At 42.8% G+C, this 22280-nt stretch overlaps 1 long non-coding RNA gene across 5 annotated transcripts in view; it reads right to left on the bottom strand.

The window, feature by feature from the left end:
* Nucleotides 1-22280, bottom strand: part of LOC116940475 (uncharacterized) — a 136637-nt gene that overhangs the window by 18385 nt on the left and 95972 nt on the right. The window contains exons 2-4 of one of the 5 annotated variants that reach the window (XR_012941342.1): nt 19270-19421; nt 17272-17329; nt 2605-11944 (exon numbers count right to left, since the gene is read on the bottom strand). This is a non-coding gene — a long non-coding RNA (uncharacterized LOC116940475). The other 4 variants (XR_012941344.1, XR_012941343.1, XR_012941345.1 and 1 more) reach the window with 4 other exon arrangements.

The raw sequence follows: 22280 nt of genomic DNA, 5'->3' as shown, positions 1-22280 counted from the left end.
TATCTACCTCGCCTGCTATGCAGGGACATGAGTTCGATCCCAACTCCGACGCATGTGTTTAGAACGTGCATGTTCTCCCTGTGGTTGCGTGGGGGTTTCCCTCCGGTGTTTCCCCTGCACATTTAGAATCCACATGTGTTTCGAGTATTTGTCTGCTAGAAATGTCCACGGCATGATCATACACTTCTATAACAATAGGTTTTACCCTTTCTGGCAATAAAACGGATGTCAAGATGTTAAAACACCAAACAGAATCCTTATTCAAGGAATCATGTCTGCATTAACCACACGTACTTATGGTGAACATGCAAACAAAAACATGCTATGATAATATATGGATTGTCTTTGAAACCGATTGGTCCACATGTTAACCAGAAGTACGTGTGGTTAATGCAGACATTATTCCTTCTGTTTGGTGTGTTAACATCTTGACACCTGTTTTATTGCCAGAAAGGGTAACACCTATTGTTATATTTTAATACTGCCAAGAAAGGTCCCATATTTTAAGCCACTTCGTTGAGCTATCATTTGTTATAGCTGAGTCGCTTCTGCAAAAAGAGCTACATAGCTCAGTGGGCCTTCACATGGTAAAATAAAAAATAGAGGTTTTATTGTCTTTGTTTAGTAGTTTTGGAGAGCAAATACACCTGCTGTGATGGCACCCTCCACCAAATCCGGCATCCCTTGATCTCCCTTTCTTCCCACCACATGTCTCACCACAGCAGGGTATCACTGAGATCCACAAGAGAAAGCTGTGCTCACAATGTCTTCTTCCAAGCTGAATGGTGCAGTCCTGGATGAGGTGTAACAGAAGGCGTTAAGTACATTTGTGTGGTTCAATAAGCCATTGGCCTGGCTAATCAGAGGTCTGTGGAACAGCTAACCCTCTATTTAAAAGGCAGCAATTTGGTAGGTGAGACAAGGGACTTGGCAATTTCATTATGCCTTTTCATTTACTATGTTTTAGTTACAATAATTAAAGTACTGTGCTTGTAAACATAGCTGTATACACGTATAAGTGAATCCTGTGGAAGGTATTTTAAATATTAATTTGTTATATTACCTTCACATTTAAATGTATTTATATTGCTCATGGCAGTAAGGAATTAAAATATAACCAAGGTTCAATGCAATTAAAGGCATTCCCAAACTGTCTGCATTCTTTATTGGAATGTTAATTGTTGGACTAATTAAGTTTCCTAAATTCACTCAAAACCTTCTTGGAAATAGGCCTTTTACATTTTTCTCCTCAATATTACAAACGGCTGCTGCTTCCAATGCCGGAGTACAAGTGTAATGAGAGAGCACACCGACATAGGCATTGCCGCATCGGTCATAGCCAATCAGGGCTACGGGTTTGATCTGGGCCAAAGTTCTTGGGCGGAGCTCAGGGGGACACGCGGGAACCATCGAGAAGGTTCTGAAGGGGGCGTGGTTAGAGGCGGGGCTTTGCTCCGCCAAGGAGGATATAAGGAGAGGCAGGAGGAGGACTCGGGTTTTGGTGTGGGAGCCTCGGGCTCCGGATTGCGTCTCCGCCATCTTGTCAGCCACCGACCACGTGGCAGCCGCGGGCGAAGCTCTCCCGATTCCCAGCACGCCGTCGACCAGCGGCGCGCGGGGAGCGAGAGCGAGGAAAGCCGCGCGGGAACAGAGGAGCAGAGAGCCGCGTGCATGCGGCGAGAGAGAGAGAGAGGGTGGCCATCTAAAGAGAGTGCGGAGCCGAGCAATCATCTCCACATATATAAAAAGCAAAGTTACATTTCGATTTAAAGCTTTCGTGACTGCAGGGATTCATCTTCTTGGTTCTTTCGGTAAAGTCACGTAGAATGGAAATAAAATACTAAAAATTGAACATGATAAAATAAAATTCTCACGACGTTTCGGCCACAACACAAGTAGCCTTCTTCAGGTGAAGGAACAGAACTATCGGGACGACAGCGCTTCAATGAAGCCATGAGCAATATAAATGCTTCAATGAAGCGCTGTCGTCCCGACAGTTCTGTTCCTTCACCTGAAGAAGGCTAATTGTGTTGTGGCCGAAACGTGAGTATTTTATTGTTTTATTTTTATTATTTTATTTCCATTCTACGTGACTTTACCGAAAGAACCAAGAAGAAAAAAGCAAAGTTGTGAATGTGTCTGTTCAAAATGTTTAGCGTACTTCCCGACATGCAACGAACTTCAAATTTGCCATGTGGGTACTTTCCAGACTGTACACCATGCAAAAATTATAAAAATACACTTTTTTTTAGGGGGGGGAGCTCAATAATGTATATATTGTTTGCACGGCAAGTAAGCTGTGACGTCAAATCTGTCACGTGACCCTCGCACGTGGAATCGTAACGCATTGTCGTGTAGTGGTTAGCGCGCTACGCAACGAACCCGGCGACCCGAGTTCGATTCCCGCTCACGGCCACCACCGGTGACGATTATTTGAACCGGTCCTGGGCCTCCCCTAGGTCGACTCAGCCTCAAACGAGTAACTGTTGTGGTGTGAACATCGCCACTGGGGAGACAAAGGCGGTCGGGTGTGGTAAATCCAAGTCCCGGGCGAAGCCGGGTAGTACAGCTAGTAACTAATAAAGAAAGGACGCAAGTCTCCTCAACGTGTCGTGGAAGTCGTTTATTACACAAGCATCAATTGTGTATTTAGAACACGGGACAAATACGGGCATTTACGGGAAGGATTTTGTCTTGTATTTCCCTAAGCCCTACTGGATGCAGTTCAATACCACCTCATCATTCATACATGACAGAGTGCTCTCTCTCTCTCTCTCATTAGCCTCACATCAAGAACAGCATCTCCCACAGCCAACCTTTAAGTATACCCTGTAATAATATGGTATGTGTATACTTATACTGTACATTGTTCATTTATGCTATGAACAATTAATGTGCTCATAACATTGGTGTATTGCTTTGATAAAGGTTATTGTTATGATGATGAAACAGACTAATGAGTACGAATAAATGTGTGTGAACTCAACATTTTATATCCTGCTCTCAAAACTCTATGACTGCCCTTCATGTACAGTACATTGCACTTTACCATAAATATAATTATCTGATGTTTAAAGAAATAAAAACAAGCTATATTGCCAGCATGGAAAGCAATAGTATGTCCACCTAGTTACATTCCTTCCATATGCTCTATTCTGTTACTGAAAATAATGTGTCGTATTCAATCATTTTCTGCACCCCAACTTTAAGTGCTGCTGTGTTTTTGCCCACTCATCCATAAAGGCAAAACCACACTTAAAGCGAATTTCAAAAGTTCACTGGGTCATATTGTACAGAATCAAGCCACACACACACCTAATGCGTTTTGGATAGATTCATGTATATATTGTTTATGCTACCTTAGCCTGTTTTAAATAATCCTGAAGTCATCATTAAGTATCCCAATAATTGTCTATAGTCGGGATGCACAGCACAAGCATGTGGCATGAAATACGATATTAAAGCGATTTCACTCGACAGAGAGCCAATTCAACAAAAATAAACACCTATATATTTTTATATATTTGTCGCCTGAAAACAAATTATAATACAGTAGATATGAAAACAAAATGAGTCTTCAATTACAAAATTTTGCAGGACTCCCAGCATGCCGTGCAAACTCAAAATCGCGCGCATATTCTGCATGCAAATTTGCGACAGCTGTCAGCTCAGAGGAGGTGGATATTTTGACAGTTGTAATTTACTCTCACATGGCCATGCACTTTTAAATCTAGATTGAAAAGTCACGTCTTTAGAACGTATTTTTGCGTTTATTTTGTTGTCCTTCGCCCCGCTAACTCCGATTACCTCTAACGGTTGGCTACGTATGGTGCGAAATAAGTTAAATATACGTGCATACGTACGCGGGATATGCACAAGATTTATTTAATACACAGCATGCTGGGAGTGAGACCCACATGGCTTGGATAAGCAAACAAACAATGTCCAGAATCCGAGTCGAAAGCACCTTCCACTTCAGCCATTTGCTCCACCTGAGCTGCCTAACACTACCTCAAGGCCTCACATGGGCAACTTTGTGGTACAAAGAACGGAGTAAAATAGGAAAGGTGGGGCCTTTACTTACGAGGAAAAAGTATAGCTCAGAAAATTGGGAATTAACACTTCTATTGACGAGGAATGTACACACACACACACTCGCCGTCACCAAATATCAATGAAACACCATTTAAAGCAAATACATTACCCTATAATTTAAATTCAGAATGCACACGTATCCTATTTAGTCAAACAATAACCACACTTCGTCAATAAAACTTAACTCCATACCCAATATTTTTCTCTTTTCGCAACAACAATCAAACCGCGAGCCATCAACACTAATCAAGCTATCGACAGATATTTCGCCATCTAGCACATCATCGGAGCCGACTCCAACAGGTCGTCTCCAGCCTGTGAAACAATGTTCGGTCGCTCCTCACTCCCCACACTCTGTTCCACCTCAAGAGTCTGCTGGGCTCCCACCTTCACGCGTCGCGAACCTTCCGGCGCCTGATGAGCGCACGCCCTTGCATGCACGCCTCTCAGTCTTCACAAACATTACAATCAGAATATTTACTTGTACTGGAGGAATCCGACGAGGTGTTAAGCTCTTCTTATTTTTTCCACAGACGTCCACTCGAGGTGGGGGTGCCAGTGTGCCCCCGCTTCTCCCTCCACATCAAAGCACCCTGTGCAGTCGCTCTATGTTTTCCACGTGGCGTTTCAAAAGCAACTCACGTAACATCTTAACTGCACGTTGAGTTCGGTGATCCATCCGATGCCACCGGGAGTTGACACTACACAATCGCACCTGGACCGCTCATCGCAACTGCCTGAAAAGACTTCTGTTGATACGTCGGAATGAGCTGGGAGGCGGAAGCAAGTGTAATATTTCCTCTGTTTAACAAATAGGCTTTTATATTCTTGGGTCTTTCGGTAAAGCCACGTAGATAGATCAAATAATAAAAAATAATAACAATATTACCGAAAGACCCAAGAATATGAATTCCTGCAGTCACAAAAGCTTTAAGTCAAAATAGGCATTCGCGACCAATATTCATAGTAAAGGTTTTTGGGTTAGATCGCTGGTAATTATATCCAGCATCGCCGGGCAAAACGTCATGTTAAAATTGTAAATGTTGTGGATTTTGTCTCCAACACACTGGTGGGCTGAAGTAGTAACTAATTGGCGTGTTGTTCACGTGACAAACCTGACTGGCTATGTCGGGTGGTGGAGGGTTACGACGCATTTATACTTAACACGATCTAACCCAAAAATCTTTACGATTAATAATATTGGTCGCGAAAGCCTATTTGTTAAACAGGGGAAACATTACACTTGCTTCCGGCTCATTTCGACGCATCAACAGAAGGCTTTTCAGGCAGTTGCGATGAGCGGTCCAGGTGCGATTGTGTAGTGGCACCTAGAGACCCCTTTGTGGATTTTTTTGCAGACGCCTCTGACTGAGCCAATTAGGTGGCATGACCATTTTTCATTACCGGGCAGTGGCACCCCATCCTCTCTCCCAACCCCGATCATGATATTTCAATTTTTTTAGCTTGCTCTTTGGTGGTATTTGCACATGCCTGAACACGAGCCGAATTGAGGAGAGCCAATAAATCCTGTAAAATGGGATGCAATTGTTTTCACTGAAGGTGCTCCGTTTCCAACCACATCTCCTAAGGGGAGTGTGAAGTGTCACGCTTCCAACTGATGTAGCCCGCGTTCCCAGCCACCGCATGCCCAAGCAGCCTCTGCTCGGCCGCCAGATAGATGGGGCTAAACGGATGCGGCACGGGCGAGAGAAGAGATGGACAGATGTCGTACAGATGGGTATAGAGTTCATTTCACTTGCCCGGTGACCAGTACCGGCGATGTCAAGATCGGCCTCTGTGGAGGAGGTTTGTGAAGGATGCTGCTGGGGAGTTGGAGGCATTCGCCCTCCAGCAACAAGGGCAGAAGAGGCGACGTTCGTAAAAACGAGCGGAGCGCCGGGCAGCTGAAACGCAAAAAGTTGGCGCAGTAGGGAGCACAGTTGGTGCATCTGCCAGTCATCTCAGTCAGTCAACCCATGGCACCGGCGTCTGTTCCGTGACCTCCTGCCAGCGGACCTGCAACACTTCACGTGGCCTCAAAGAGCACCTAGCGTGGCACCAAGCGCCGTGGTGACGTCACCGCCACTAAAATGGTGAATGACGGCTGTTGTTGTTGCCGTAGCTTCTAGCTGATACACAAAGGCGAAGGGAGTGTGGCAGAGTCCCGTCGTGTGGTAAGGCGAACACGGCCTGGGTTAATGTGCCGATCCCAGCGACTGGTGCTCGTACGCCGGACGGGACAGCAACGGTGGAAGAGAGTTGTTTTTTATCTCTCAACCATTCCGTCATAAAAAAACACTGCACTTCAGAGACAAGACTGTCCCCGATGTTTGCCCTCTGCAAAAACGATTGCGCGCTGCTGCGCTGTCGATGTACAGCTCTCCGACCATGGAGTTCAACACTAACCATTCACAAAGTCTAGCACTGTTCCACAAATTAGTTGTGTCTTAACCACGCGCCTCCAATTCGCACGGTTGGCTTCGTACGGTGCGAAAGAAGATCAATAAACAGACATACACATGCCATCGTCAGTGCAACACCACTAGATTCTCTGCTCACTCGATAACTCCGCACTCATTTATTTGCCTTTCTCTCCCTTCTTCCACCTCACCGCTACACGTCCCCACATCTTGTCCCTATCTCTGCTACCCACTCCCCTGATGTGCTGTGAATGTGAGCAGAACTCATTCAGTAATTGGCATCTCTCTGCATGCAAATACAACACGTGCCCGGCAATTTGCACAGCGCGCACTTGATGCCCCATCCAGGACAGAAGCACGCGACCTGCCTGCCACTGCTGAGCAAGGGTGCCACCTGCGCCATTGCCCACCACTCCTCGACCTTGCCACACAAGCCTACGGCCTATACAATTCAGTGCAATACATTTCACTTTCACACAGCGATCTTCGTGCACTGTCATCCGGGATTGCTTCATTGGGAATAGTTTAAAATTATAATCCGATCAATCACGATCAAGGATAAAGGTAATTCCACCATTTTTTTCTGTGATTTAAATAAACGATTCAGCTGCGCCTGATTTGCCTTGGGATGGAGTCCCAAAGGCAGGCAGCATAATAACTCAAGGCCCTTTGCCCCCACTGCTTTAAAACAACTTCTAGGAACCACCAAACGTTTAGCATTCACTGATCTCAGGTGTGAACTGAAGCATAAAATGCCAACAGTTCCTGTAACATATAAAGGCCCAAAACCATAAAGGGCCGAATGAGTCATAAGCGTAACTTTGAAATCAATCCTGAATTTACTGCATTGGCTCATTAGGAAGCCAGTACAGTTGTTTAAGAAACGGATGAATGTACTGTGAATGAGGTGTGCAAGTAAGCACTCTGGTTGTGGCATTTTGAACCAATTGGAGGTGCTGTAATAAAACAAAAATGTATACAGTTGTGTCCAGTGATGTTTTTTTTTATATTGTTGCATGAAAACGGAGGTGGTTCTTTTTTTTAATGTGATGGGCTGGCCACATCTCCTCTATCACACGACCATTGAGCCCATTTACAAAGAATGGCCACACACAGACTAAACACACACACACTTCAAAAACAGCGAAAGCCAACTAAATTTGACCATTTAAAGTGAGGCTTTTGTGACGGGGATAAAATCCAAAAAATCTACTGCAGTATCTGAAAACCTCAAAGCAGTTTCAAGACGTGTGCTTTCAAAAGAGGGGTCTAGCAGTGGAGAAGCTCACAACGCGTGGAAACTGATCATCCACCGAAATGGTCACAGTTTCACGAGAGCACGGCCAAGATGGTGGGATTGTCACGTCTATCATTCTGACATTTCACAGCGTGAGGGCATCACTGGAAAAACGTATTTTTCTGATGCTCATTTTTGCAATCACAAGCACTTGAGATTAGCACGATTGGCTATGTACGGTGCGAATTAAGTTCAACATACGTACACGCATAACCCGACACTGTTGTAAAACAACACCCTGAACCCACTCTCTGTGTATCCATTATAAAGTATTTCGAACGCCTTTCAAAGCAATGCATCTCTATTGTACTCTAAAAATGCAATAAACATGCCCAAACATGTTGGGATTCACGTAATCGTTACGTACATGTGAGCACACTAGAGGATTAAAACATCTGAAAATTCACTTGGATGTTATCATCTATAACCATGACGCTATCGCTGTCCATGCCGCATGCTTTCGCCCTATTTTGTTGAGAGATGGCGAAACTGAGTGAGACAAGCGAAATGTATACACCGTTTGTGTGTTGAATGTGGATACATCGCAGTAACATTGGGCTTCCCCAGATCACCGCTAGACTGAGGACTTTGGTCTTGTTTGACCACAGTGTCCCCGGTGAAAGTGTCTGGCCCTTGTCTATCGCATATTGCATGCGGAATCGCATGCAATATGCGATAGACAGCTCATTATCCCCGGCTTTATACCACACGGCTTGTGAAAGCGTTAACCCTTCAAAATTTGCGGGCTCTAGGGTTATCGGTTGAAATGTCAGAGCTACAAACTTCAGTAATGAATATGCCATTATTTCTGGATTGTAGTAAAGCCATAAAGGTGCTCCACGTGGCACGGAACAAAATGGTCACATTTTTATTTCACTCCCCACCATTTTAAACATCTAATTAATCTCAGTTTTCTAAGTAGCTTTATTACTATGACAATTTTATAAATGTAATGTGCGGCTATTATTTTTTACATTCTATATTCTCAGCATTATAAATTGTGCACGATGTGGTGAGACGCAGCTCTGGGTGGATAGAATTCCCTGATGTAAACATCAAACGGGCAAAGATGTTGTGATTACTTACAGCAGAAAAAAAAAAACCTGATATTAGTTGAGACCACCAGGGCAATTTTGGATGCCAGGGTTAATGTGCTCCCGACTAATTTGACCCAACTTAATATGTGCAGTGCTCTTCACTGATTCCCACCTACTCTATACGGGCCATAATTTGTGGCTGACATAACTCCAGATTAAATTACCCTCAACATAAAATATAAATCGCTCCATCTGAGTTAACACAGAACTGTACATTGAATATAGTCTCACGGCCTTTGGGATGGTTTGTGCAAATTTGATAGGTTCAGTCTTGGAAAAATCTATTTTTTATATACTGAGGCACACAGAAAAAGACTTGGTAATTTCGGCGCAAGGTGCTTTGTCTCGTGAGGTGAGCGCGCGTTGAAGTTTCTCGTTCCTCGCTCGGTGAAGCCACATGTATAATATTCAGGGCCTAATAAACTGTCACCTCATGCCCCCTTGGCAGCCTGGTGATAGGTTTTGCACAAGTTTCACAACGGTGCCATTTAGAGAATGGCGTAAAAACGCGTTCGGTTGAAGCAGTGTAACGGTGGGTGGCCGTGCCCCAACCTCATCAGCCTTCGTCTTTGTGAGGGGACCACCGATGGGCGACAAGCCAGATCCTTTTTTCAAGATTTGCGAGTTCCTCAAACAATCCAATCTAGACAAGCACGATACTAAATGCAAAGGGCAGACCCCATCCTGAAATTTCACAATGGTACGTATAATATTTCACACGCTTAAAAAAACGACTCGACCGCTGCTGTAAAGACCCAAACACCTGTGTGAACTGACAAGTGCGTGAGCCTCCGCCCAGCCTTACACGCTGCCAATTAGATTATGGAGCGCCCTGCCTGCTACAGAGAGCCAGCCCAGAGCCAGTCGTGAGCAATCTACCGACCCGCGTAAATTACCCTGCGCTCGCAATGATGACTCCATCAGCAATGGTGAGGGTTATGGAAAGAGAACCCTGATTGTGCCTTGCGCCAAGGTAGGTGATTTCTTTTTTTCTTGACAAGCTACAATGCGTGTAGCAAAGGCCGCAATAATATCACCAGTATACAGTGAGGGAAAAACGTATTTGATCCCCTGCTGATTTTGTACGTTTGCCCACTGACAAAGAAATGATCAGTCTATCATTTTAATGGTAGGTTTATTTGAACAGTGAGAGACAGAATAACAACAACAAAATCCAGAAAAACGCATGTAAAAAATGTTATACATTTATTTGCATTTTAATGAGGAAAATAAGTATTTGACCCCCTCTCAATCAGAAAGATTTCTGGCTCCCAGGTGTCTTTTATACAGGTAACGAGCTGAGATTAGGAGCACACTCTTAAAGGGAGTGCTGTAATCTCAGCTTGTTACCTGTATAAAAGACACCTGTCCACACAAGTTTAAGTTTCAATCAATCAATCAGATTCCAAACTCTCCACCATGGCCAAGACCAAAGAGCTCTCCAAGGATGTCAGGGACAAGATTGTAGACCTACACAAGGGCTACAAGACCATTACCAAGCAGCTTGGTGAGAAGGTGACAACAGTTGGTGCGATTATTCGCAAATGGAAGAAACACAAAAGAACTGTCAATCTCCCTCGGCCTGGGGCTCCATGCAAGATCTCACCTCGTGGAGTTGCAATGATCATGAAAACGGTGAGGAATCAGCCCATAACTACATGGGAGGAGCTTGTAAATGATCACAAGGCAGCTGGGACCATAGTCACCAAGAAAACAATTGGTAACACACTACGCCGTGAAGGACTGAAATCCTGTAGTGCCCGCAAGGTCCCCCTGCTCAAGAAAGCACATATACATGCCCGTCTGAAGTTTACCAATGAATATCTGAATGATTCAGAGGACAACTGGGTGAAAGTGTTGTGGTCAGATGAGACCAAAATGGAGCTCTTTGGCATCAACTCAACTCAGCGTGTTTGGAGGAGGAGGAATGCTGCCTATGACCCCAAGAACACCATCCCCACCGTCAAACATGGAGGTGGAAACATTAAGCTTTGTGGGTGTTTTTCTGCTAAGGGGACAGGACAACTTCACCGCTTCAAAGGGACGATGGGTGGGGCCATGTACCGTCAAATCTTGGGTGAGAACCTCCTTCCCTCAGCCGGGGCATTGAAAATGAGTCGTGGATAGGTATTCCAGCATGACAATGACCCAAAACACACGACCAAGGCAACCAAGGAGTGGCTCAAGAAGAAGCACATTAAGGTCCTGGAGTGGCCTAGCCAGTCTCCAGACCTTAATCCAATATAAAATCTGTGGAGGGAGCTGAAGGTTCGAGTTGCCAAAAGTCAGCCTCGAAACCTTAATGACTTGGAGAAGATCTGCAAAGAGGAGTGGGACAAAATCCCTCCTGAGATGTGTGCACACCTGGTGGCCAACTACAAGAAACGTCTGACCTCTGTGATTGCCAACAAGGGTTTTGCCACCAAGTAGTAAGTCATGGTTTGCAGAGGGGTCAAATACTTATTTCCCTCATTAAAATGCAAATCAATTTATAACATTTTTGACATGCGTTTTTCTGGATTTTGTTGTTGTTATTCTGTCTCTCACTGTTCAAATAAACCTATCATTGAAATTATAGACTGATCATTTCTTTGTCAGTGGGCAAACGTACAAAATCAGCAGGGGATCAAATACTTTTTTCCCTCACTGTATATGTATACATATGCACGAAGTGCATACATGCACTTCTATTAATGTGCCAAGAATAAACAAAAAAATAATGCAAGGTATAGGCCAATGCAATATCACAAAAAATATTTTCATTAATGTTTCCAGTTATTCCATTGTTATCATTTAAATAGAATCCTTCCAAAAAAATTGCGTGGTTTATCTGCATTTCTGCTCAAAGACCAGCTATAAATTACATACGGCCAAGGCCAATAATATAAGGTAAGGAAATGCATTGCTGACATAGCATTTGTAAACTGATGAGGCACTGCCATCATTCTACTGTGTGGGATTGCGCAGTTGTGCTGTATGGCTCTCTGGCGGTTGTGTTGTATGGCTCTCCGATGTGTTCTTGGTTTTTGTCCAACCTGAAAACACATCGGAGAGCGATTCCCATCACGTCTTCCCCAAGTGGTCTCGCTATATAACATGCATTGCATTTCACAAAAAAACAATTTTTTGTTGATATTTGGTGACAGAGAAGATTTGCAATATTAAAACAATTAATAGCTCCCTTTTGGGTAATCAATTCAAGTGTTCATTGAGTTTAGAATGATGACGTGCTTCAGATAATTAATAGTAGCAATAATTCTCAGCCAATCTAAATCAGAATCAGAATATTTATTTGTACTGGAGGAATCCCATGAGCAATAAAACTCTTTTCCACTGAACGAAAGAAGCCCCCTGTCCCCCATGCTGTGATATATTTGGGAGTTGTTTTACCATACTTCACCAAGTTGTTCAGTGCAGGATGAATCAGATATCACTCACCACTGATGTTAGCTGTGGCCGGGAATGGAACTTAGCTCACAGGATTTCTAGTGCAATGCCAGAACCACCATGCCATCGCTGCCATTAAAACTACATACAGTGAGGGAAAAAAGTATTTGATCCCCTGCTGATTTTGCACGTTTGCCCACTGACAAAGAAATGATCAGTCTATAATTTTAATGGTAGGTTTATTTGAACAGTGAGAGAGAATAACAACAACAAAATCCAGAAATACGCATATCAAAAATGTTATAAATTGATTTGCATTTTACTGAGGGAAATAAGTATTTGACCCCCTCTCAATCAGAAAGATTTCTGGCTCCCAGGTGTATTTTATGCAGATAACGAGGTGAGATTAGGAGCACACTCTTAAAGGGAGTGCTCCTAATCTCAGCTTGTTACCTGTATAAAAGACACCTGTCCACAGAAGCAATCAATCAATCAGATTCCAAACTCTCCACCATGGCCAAGACCAAAGAGCTCTCCAAGGATGTCAGGGACAAGATTGTAGACCTACACAAGGCTTATAATAAAGGTGTTTTGGGTTAGATCGTGCTATTTATAAATGTGTCGTAACCCTCCACCACCCGACACGGCCAATCAGCAAAAAAGTGTCACGTTGACAAAAGACAATTAGTTCACTACTTTAGCCCAAATATATACTTTAGCAAAATATATAACTAAACAAATACAGCCCTACATCGGTAGGACATCTTCATTCGTAAGAAATTCAGAACATCTTGTGAATGTGATTAAAGATATCAAACTTAATCCTAATTATATTCTGGTAAGTTTTGATGTGATTTCTCTATTCACTAAGGTTCCAGTGAACGAATCGCTTAAATTACTTGATACACTAGTAAAGAATACAGGTTTACCAAAAGATATTCCGAAAATTGCTGACCATTGTTTAAAGAACACTTGCTTCTTATGGAGAGGGGATTTCTTTAAACAAAAGGAAGGAGCAGCAATGGGCTCTCCTTTATCTCCTGCTATAGCAAATCTGTATATGGAAAACTTTGAAATAAGAGCACTTGCCTCGAGCACGTTAAAACCATATTTTTGGTTTAGATATGTGGATGACACTTTGGTTGTCTGGCCACATGGTAATGATACACTTAATGATTTTCTAAATCATCTCAATACACAAAACCCGGCCATCCAGTTCACCATGGAAATGGAGGTGAATAACACACTCCCTTTCCTAGATATTTTGCTTGGACATGGCATAAACGGTAATATAACACAGCGTTTACAGAAAGCAAACGCACACTGATGCCTATCTGAATGCAGATTCGCATCATCATCCAGCTCAGAAATCCTCTCTTATCAAGACGCTCATACATTGGGCAAAAACAGTGTCAGATGGTGAAAGTCTAGTGAGAGAGAAAAGAAACATGTTAAAGAAGCATTACGACAGAATGGCTACAATAATACTCAAAATAACAGAGCACTGAATGCCAAATCACGATCGCAAAGCAACACTGCTGAAAGCGATCAGATTCTTAAAACAATTTAAATTCCATATATCTCAGGAGTAACTGACACATTAGCCCGTGTTTTGCAAAAGCAAAACAATACAGTAAAATTTGGTACAGCACACAAAATTCAAAAACCAGTATCTTGCACTAAAGACGAATTACCTAAATTATCAACAGAAGATGTATATCGGATTAATTGTTTATGTGGCAGATGCTATATTGGACAGATGGGACGTGAAATCAGCATAAGCCTAAAAGAACACCAAAGAAATATTAAATTATCTCAAACACAACTGTCGGCAGTGGCAGAACATGCTTGTCAACAAGGACACTCAATTGATTTTGATAACGTTGCAGTGTTGTGTAAAACTAATTATTACTGGCAAAGACTAATTAGAGAATGCATTGAAATTGAGAGAAACAGAAATAACTTTAATCGTTCTGATAGCTACAGGCTTAGTGCGGCTTGGAAGTGTATTATTAAATAATACATATTACAATTCCTTATAGGGGAAACACATTAATTAACGGATTACTAATGTAAAATATAATCACAATAACAGACATTACAACTAATTACTAATCTACAACTCATTACTAATCATAACCATTGACTGATTACCAATCGATTATATAATTACAATACCCCCCCCTCCGCCTCAAATCACTGCACCTGAAATTAGTGAAATGATGACGTCACCCTGCTGCTCTATTTAAGACCGAGAGCAAGTGAGGGCTTTACCATTCTGGCGAATTGCCCGATGATGCTGGATGTAATTACCAGCGAAACGTCGTATTCAAACTGTAAATATTGTGGATTCACTCTTCAACACACCGGTGGGCTAAAGTAGTGAACTAATTGTCTTTTTTTGATTTAAAGCTTTCGTGACTGCAGTAATTCATATTCTTAGTTTTTTCGGTAAAGTCACGTTGTTGTTTCTCTTCAACGTGACCTTTACCGAAAAAACTAAGAATATAATTGTCTTTTGTCAACGTGACACTTTTTTTGCTGATTGGCCGTGTCGGGTGGTGGAGGGTTACGACACATTTATAAATAACGAGATCTAACCCAAAACCTTTATTATGAATAATATTGGTCGCGAAAGCCTACGTGTTAAACTACACAAGGCTTTAATGGGCTACAGGACCATTGCCAAGCAGCTTGGTGAGAAGGTGACAACAGTTGGTGCGATTATTCGCAAATGGAAGAAACACAAAAGAACTGTCAATCTCCCTCGGCCTGGGGCTACATGCAAGATCTCACCTCGTGGAGTTGCAATGATCATGAGAACGGTGAGGAATCAGCCCAGAACTACACGGGAGGATCTTGTCAATGATCTCAAGACAGCTGGGACCATAGTCATCAACAAAACAATTGGTAACACACTACGCCGTGAAGGACTGAAATCCTGCAGCGCCCGGAAGGTCCCCCTGCTCAAGAAAGAACATATACATGCCCGTCTGAAGTTTGCCAATGAACATCTGAATGATTCAGAGGACAACTGGGTGAAAGTGTTGTGGTCAGATGAGACCAAAATGGAGCGCTTTGGCATCAACTCAACTCGCCGTGTTTGGAGGAGGAGGAATGCTGCCTATGACCCCAAGAACACCATCCCCACCGTCAAACATGGAGGTGGAAACATGCTTTGGGGGTGTTTTTCTGCTAAGGGGACAGGACAACTTCACCACATCAAAGGGACGATGGGGCCATGTACCGTCAACTATTGGGTGAGAACCTCCTTCCCTCAGCCAGGGCATTGAAAATGGGTCGTGGATGGGTGTTCCAGCATGACAATGACCCAAAACACACGGCCAAGGCAACAAAGGAGTGGCTCAAGAAGAAGCACATTAAGGTCCTAGAGTGGCCTAGCCAGTCTCCAGACCTTAATCCCATAGAAAATCTGTGGAGGGAGCTGAAGGTTCGAGTTGCCAAACGTCAGCCTCGAAACCTTAATGACTTGGAGAAGATCTGCAAAGAGGAGTGGGACAAAATCCCTCCTGAGATGTGTGCAAACCTGGTGGCCAAACTACAAGAAACGTCTGACCCCTGTGATTGCCAACAAGGGTTTTGCCACCAAGTACTAAGTCATGTTTTGCAGAGGGGTCAAATACTTATTTCCCTCATTAAAATGCAAATCAATTTATAACATTTTTGACATGCGTTTTTCTGGATTTTTTTGTTGTTATTCTGTCTCTCACTGTTCAAATAAACCTACCATTAAAATTATAGACTGATCATTTCTTTGTCAGTGGGCAAACGTACAAAATCAGCAGGGGATCAAATACTTTTTTCCCTCACTGTTCGTCTTCTTTAAATATTGACTCATATTTCTATGTTATATAATTACTATTTCTCTTAAATAGTGTATTAGAGCAGTCCTGAATTTTTTTTATTTACAACTTCCTGAAGGACCAAAAGTGTAAACAGTGACAAAATCGGCAGGTACTTTTGAAAAGTGATATTCTCATTTGCTGACGATAGTAATGTGTAAACAGCATACCCAATTTGTTTTCAGCATATGCTAACACGTTTTCAACAGCTTACCTACAGCTGTAATTGTCTTATGTGTCAGAATTAGACAATCATTGATCTGCTGCGGCCTTACTTGCTGCCAGAAGCCAAACAAAGGAATATGCGTGCATGTTTAAAGCCATAACAAAACATCAGCGCGCCTCACATTCCCCACCCTAGACACATTAACGTCAGTAAGTAATAACTCTGAGCTTAAGCAGTATGAAGCACAATATTTCGGTGAATCATGAAGCACATTTCAGAACAATATATAAGGAGTTTTCATGCCCTTCGAGCCGTAACTATTTTCATCCCCATTAGCTGCTGCACAGCTGAACACGGCATGCATCCAAATGCTTGCCGAGCGCGTGGATTGTGCGGAAGTTACTACTGCGTGGGTTTCAGAAATCATTCGACAGCCACTGCACACTAATAGTACTGCAAACAGTGATAATTGTAAGGCTTTCAATGCTCTTAATATGCCTACGATTGTTGACCTCATCGTCTCAAATGGCAGGAACATTCGTCGTATGATGAGCTATGCTACAGACATGATCAGTAGCTGCCACTTAGTGTATAAAGGATTAACTCGGGCTGAGTGATTCCCCGCTGTCATTCACATCAGAGTGATGCTTAAAAGGGGAGTTCTCCAAGATCAGCTTTGAACAAAAGATAAAACAAATCAAGCCCAGAGGCAAGATGGGAAAAATCTTTTGAAGATTTCGCTCTCTATATATATAAAAAAATTATATACACACATACAGTTAATTGTATGTAATTATACAAACCAATGAGAATTCTTAAACAAGAACGAATTGTTGAAGTTAATTGAAATGCAGTGTTTCTCCCCGGTGACCAGGAGGCCTTAATGGAGCCGATGATCGTGGCAATAACATTTATTAACGATGTGAGAAAGCGGCACAAGATTTACCAGCGCATTTGCGTTGCGTGTTGCTCCATCCCGACTTGCCGACTTGCGACCTTCCTTCCTGCAGATGAAAGAGGGCGGCCATCGTTTAGGTCGAACGAAATGTCACGTGCAACGTGTCACGTGAATTCCCGATGAGCACTGATACAGGACAATGTTTGAATTAAAAGTTGCAGACTACAAATTGTGGGCAACAACCTGGGTCTGGTTGGACTAAATAATGCAACAAAATGTATGTTGAACTTCTTACACACTGTATGTAGCCAACCGTGCCAATCTATATAGGATGATGCCAATAAGTCAAATGTCAAATCAGTGAAAGCACCAAGCCACGATAAATTATGTAGTGGAAGACATTTTTTAACATGACCACTGGCCGCCTGCTGCCCTCCAGGTTTTAGCCTCTGACCTCGTGAAGCAACAACCCCCCCCCACCACCACCTCCGGAACCACATCTCTATCTAAACCACGTGGTACAATAACGTGCATGATGACATCGATACGTAGTAGGCCCTGCCATGCAAATGCCTAATATTTGGCAGAAGGCGCTGGTTACAGAAACCAAAGCGATCCTCACTTTTAAATAACACGCTCGTACCGTTTTGATTCGTTTCTATCTCTCACACGGTTACAGACCAAATAGCCGGTTGGTGCCTATTACACGGCAATACAGTTCTACTCGGGAGTGACAAATAGAATAAGTGAGGAGATGTTTCACAGGGCTATACCAATGCCAAAAAACACTCGTTTTCTAGCATAACCTTCCTGCCGTGCAATGACAATAATGCTTTGTTGCTTACTAAAAATGAATATTCCTTAAAATGTACCACGATGGGTGACAATAGTTGCTCAGGAATCATTTGTACACCCAATACTAATTATTTCCGAGCGCGAAGTGAGACATTAGCGGCATCGCTGCAGCGCTATGCGATTGAGCTCTTTTAAAAGAATTACTTGCTTTTGTGCCGTACACTGAATGTGCGAGGATTCAATTAGTCGGCGGTGCTGCGCCTTGCTTGCAGGGTCTGCCTACGGTGTCTAAAGTACACCAGAGAGTACTTTGCTAGGACCGCCAGCTGCTGCGTCCCACTTTCTGTACAATTTACTGCGCACAATCAAGCCCCCTCGTACACTCTTTTGTCTCAAAGTAGGGGACCGGCGCACGCGCAAGGCGATATTTCCTCCGTAAAATAATCCGACGCCTGTTGGTCGTGTGTGGCTTCTTTCAGGTAGTTTAACACGCGCGCTTTCGCGACCATTACCACCCAAAAAAAATCTATCATGGATTATTTCAGGTAGAGAGAGAGTGTGTGTGGAGGGGGGGGGAGCCCCCGACAAGATGCTCCTTAAAATGTAATTTACTGCAATGATCTTTTAGTACTTTATGACCTTCTGGGCCATATTTCCTTCATTTCCTGCACGCCACAGTAAAACAAGCTTCATAATGGCCAAGCCCTTCAGGATAAATAAATCCACTGCTGAGTTGCAGTGCTGTGCCACAATTACTGGCAGCAGAGAGTAAGCGGCTGCTTGGAGGCAAAAGGGGGAAACTCAATTAGTTCACTGTATATTCAAACAGAACACACATGCCTAATCTAATACACAATATCTGAAATGAAATCTCTCAAGTGAAATGTACTTATTATACACAATAGTATGCACATTCGTGTTTGCACGACTGATGATTTATTCTTAACCCCTTGAACGCTAACATTGTGCTGTCAGACTTGCTTGGAAAACGAATTCGTCCAGAGTTATCTGTGAGCAAACTCTTAACTTAAGGTACCATGTATATCGTTTACCACGTGTTTCATGACTCATGGAGAAATATTTGAAATTACATTAAAAGTATGACTGTTACGCTACACTTTTGCAGGCTTATTACAAGAAACGCAATTTTTTTGAAAGCATTACTATACACAGACCGTCGCAAGATAAATATTATTGCATACACACTCATTATTAAAGAACATACGTCTTCCAAAAAACAACGTGACTCACAATTTGTATCGCCGGCATACCTCACGGCACGAAGATTTGTGTTGGCGTGTTGCTGCCTCATGCCACATTCGTAAACTACAACATCGGTGACGGCATTCTTCTCGTCGTTTCCAATCTACTTAGATCAGAAAGCTTTGTATCCCTTCGGCAGTCTGCACAGTCAGAAAAAAAAATACAGCTCTTCACAACTTGCAGTCACACTCATTGACAACAACCAATCTTAAAACGTGATTGAGGACCAAATACGGTATTTCACACTGTCCGTCGTCAGTTCATTCATTCACGCCCTGATTTCCCCAAGATCTTCCTGTTTGAGGTAGCAATTAGACTTCCTCGGACATTAAAATACATTAAAGTCCCAGTGTTTTGTGAATTTTGTAACAACAATAACGCATCGCTCAAGACAATGAATTTACATCGAGTTCACCCTTCTGCTACAGTGAAATATTGACATATGTCCCGATTTTTTTGTACCTAAAATATCGCAACCCAAGTTACTATTTCCATGTTTACAAATGCTTTATAGCGCTTACCGGTGCTTACTGCAAGGCTGAATCGAACACACTACACGTTCGAGTCCTTGCGAATTCCATTTCTGACTAATAGTGCTCTCTGCAGCGAGCTCTAGATTATCTTGCCGCCTCGAGGCTATCCCATAGATTTGAGTTTCCTGTTCGTATGGGGCAATATAATTACCTAACTGCATGTGTGGTTCAAAAGAGCCCTTCAGGTGCGTGCGCACAGCTGGGTGTGCTCGTCACGTGACGCCCCCGGGGCACTGCCGACACCAGCGCCAGGCTTTCCCCGGCTGCTTTGTGAACCCCCGAATGATGTGCGCATGAGACCTGGGGGGGTGGGTGTTGGATCGTGTAAATATATAAATGTGTCGTTAAAACCCACCACCACCTGACACAGCCAACTAGTAAGGGTTGTCACGTAAACAGAACGTGGCCAATTCGTCACTAGTACAGCACACCGGTGTGTTGGAGAGCCAAGCCACAACATTTACCATCTTCTCATTCGTGTGCATTTCAGTGGCCGCGTCAGGTGGACTGCCGCACATCCGATTAGCTCGGTTGGCTACGTACGGTGCAAAAGAAGTCCAACGTACATACGTACATCACTATCTCCTTCCCTCACCCTGTCTCCCCCAATCTCCATAAGCTTCTGTGTCCCACCGATGTATTTAAGCACCATCTGGCTTGCCTCTGCTGAGTTTCTTCACAGATGGGAGACAGAGAGAGAGAGACACATACAATCGCAAGGCAGAGAAACAGTGAGACAAGAACACGAAACAGAGACACGTGGAGAGAAACGCAAAGAGAATTTAATGCGGACAAAGAGATGGACATGGAGACAGGTGGAGAGTGACCCAAATACAGGGGGACAATGAGACGTAGACAAGGAACAAAAAAACAGAGACAGAGAGCAAGAGACAGAGCAGGGACATGGAGAAAGACAACCGTAGCCGCAGGGAGCGAGATACACATCAATAATGAGATGTGAAGGGTAACAAATAGCCATGGCGAGAGACTGAGATACAGACGGAGCAATGCAAAGACAGCGAGATCCACGGAGACAGACTCAGATGCAAAAGGAGATGAGGCAAGACACAAGGAGACATGGAGAGTGATAACCACAGGCAGGCACTTGTCCATTTTCTCACTGCCAGTACACTGCACACTGCTATTTATGACTTCTTTATTTTTATGATGGCAGGGCCCACGCTAAACATTTTAGGAGGGCACTTGCCGAGGCTTAAGTATACTTTTTTTTTCAGCTACAGTATGCTGAAAAGCAAAGGAACCATAACGTACGATACATCTGCTGACCATTTGTTGACCATTTTTCTCCAAGTTCTAAGACCATTCTGCCATCAAAAAGTTTAGAAGCCTAATGCAATCTCTGCAACATCACAGCACATGCTCAGTCTGGAAAGATTAAGGCTGCAACTGTGGTAACATGTGCCAGCTGCTCATTGTAAATGATCTCTCATAGTGTGTGTATCTCCTCTGATGCCGGCTCCCACAATGATCAAGAACTAAAAGCTGCTTTGTCAGTCGAAGAAAACATATATACTGTATAACTGGTACGAAAAAAAAGACAACGTAAGAAAATCTCTCTTGACACATTTGGATCTAAAGCACTGTGACAGTATGTGCTGTTGGGTACATTTCGAGCTTTCAGTGCCAGGATTTTATTTAATTACGGCAAAATTATTTGTCATAATGCACACACATTTTTGGAAGTGTGCAAAGCATTTTTCAACAAACCTTGCAACTCAATACTGCCTTGGCTACAAGAGTGTTCATATACAATAGTGTAAGTTAATTTTCACTATCTGCCATCCTAATATGAAATATAAATTTAATACGGCAAGCTTAACTTCAGTTTTTGCTTCACATATTTGGGAGTCCACCGTTCTCGACTGTGAATACAGAAAGTTGGCACTGGCAGTTACAAAGTTCACAGGGGTATACAGTATGTAAATAGTTTTCCTATCTTTTAGATAATTTTTTACTCAAGCTGCATGAGCCCGTTTACAAACTGACAGCTACGTTTTTTTTATGTAAGCATGGCCAACAGGAATGAAACATGGGATAATGCAGAAGAGAAAATAATAGATTAATTCTAACGGCTTTGGTTTATTTTAATTTATATTTTACTGCAACTTTTTTTTTTCCTGAGAACTTTGTAATGTCCCTCATATCTTAACATCACCTCCTTCAAAACTACAAACACTTTTTTTTCACAACGTGCACGAATTATGTTTCATTTTGTGTTTATTCCACTGAATGTTTACTTAAAGCAATAAAAAGCACCGTTCAGAGATATTACTTCAATATTTTTTGTGGAATCTTATGACACAACAAAGTAACTGTGGTTGCTTTTTGTATTTTGCACAAATGTCTTCGTGAAAAGCCGTGCAGTATTTAAAATACTGATGTATTTTTTTTTCGGTAAAGTCACGTAGGTAAAATAAAATGAATAAAAACAACTAAATTAAATCA

Source organism: Petromyzon marinus, chromosome 9 (genome assembly GCF_048934315.1).
Source record: "Petromyzon marinus isolate PM22_M1 ecotype Great Lakes invasive population chromosome 9, UKy_Petmar_22M1.pri1.0, whole genome shotgun sequence".
NCBI lineage: Eukaryota > Metazoa > Chordata > Hyperoartia > Petromyzontiformes > Petromyzontidae > Petromyzon > Petromyzon marinus.
This window is presented reverse-complemented; position numbering and strand designations above follow the sequence as displayed.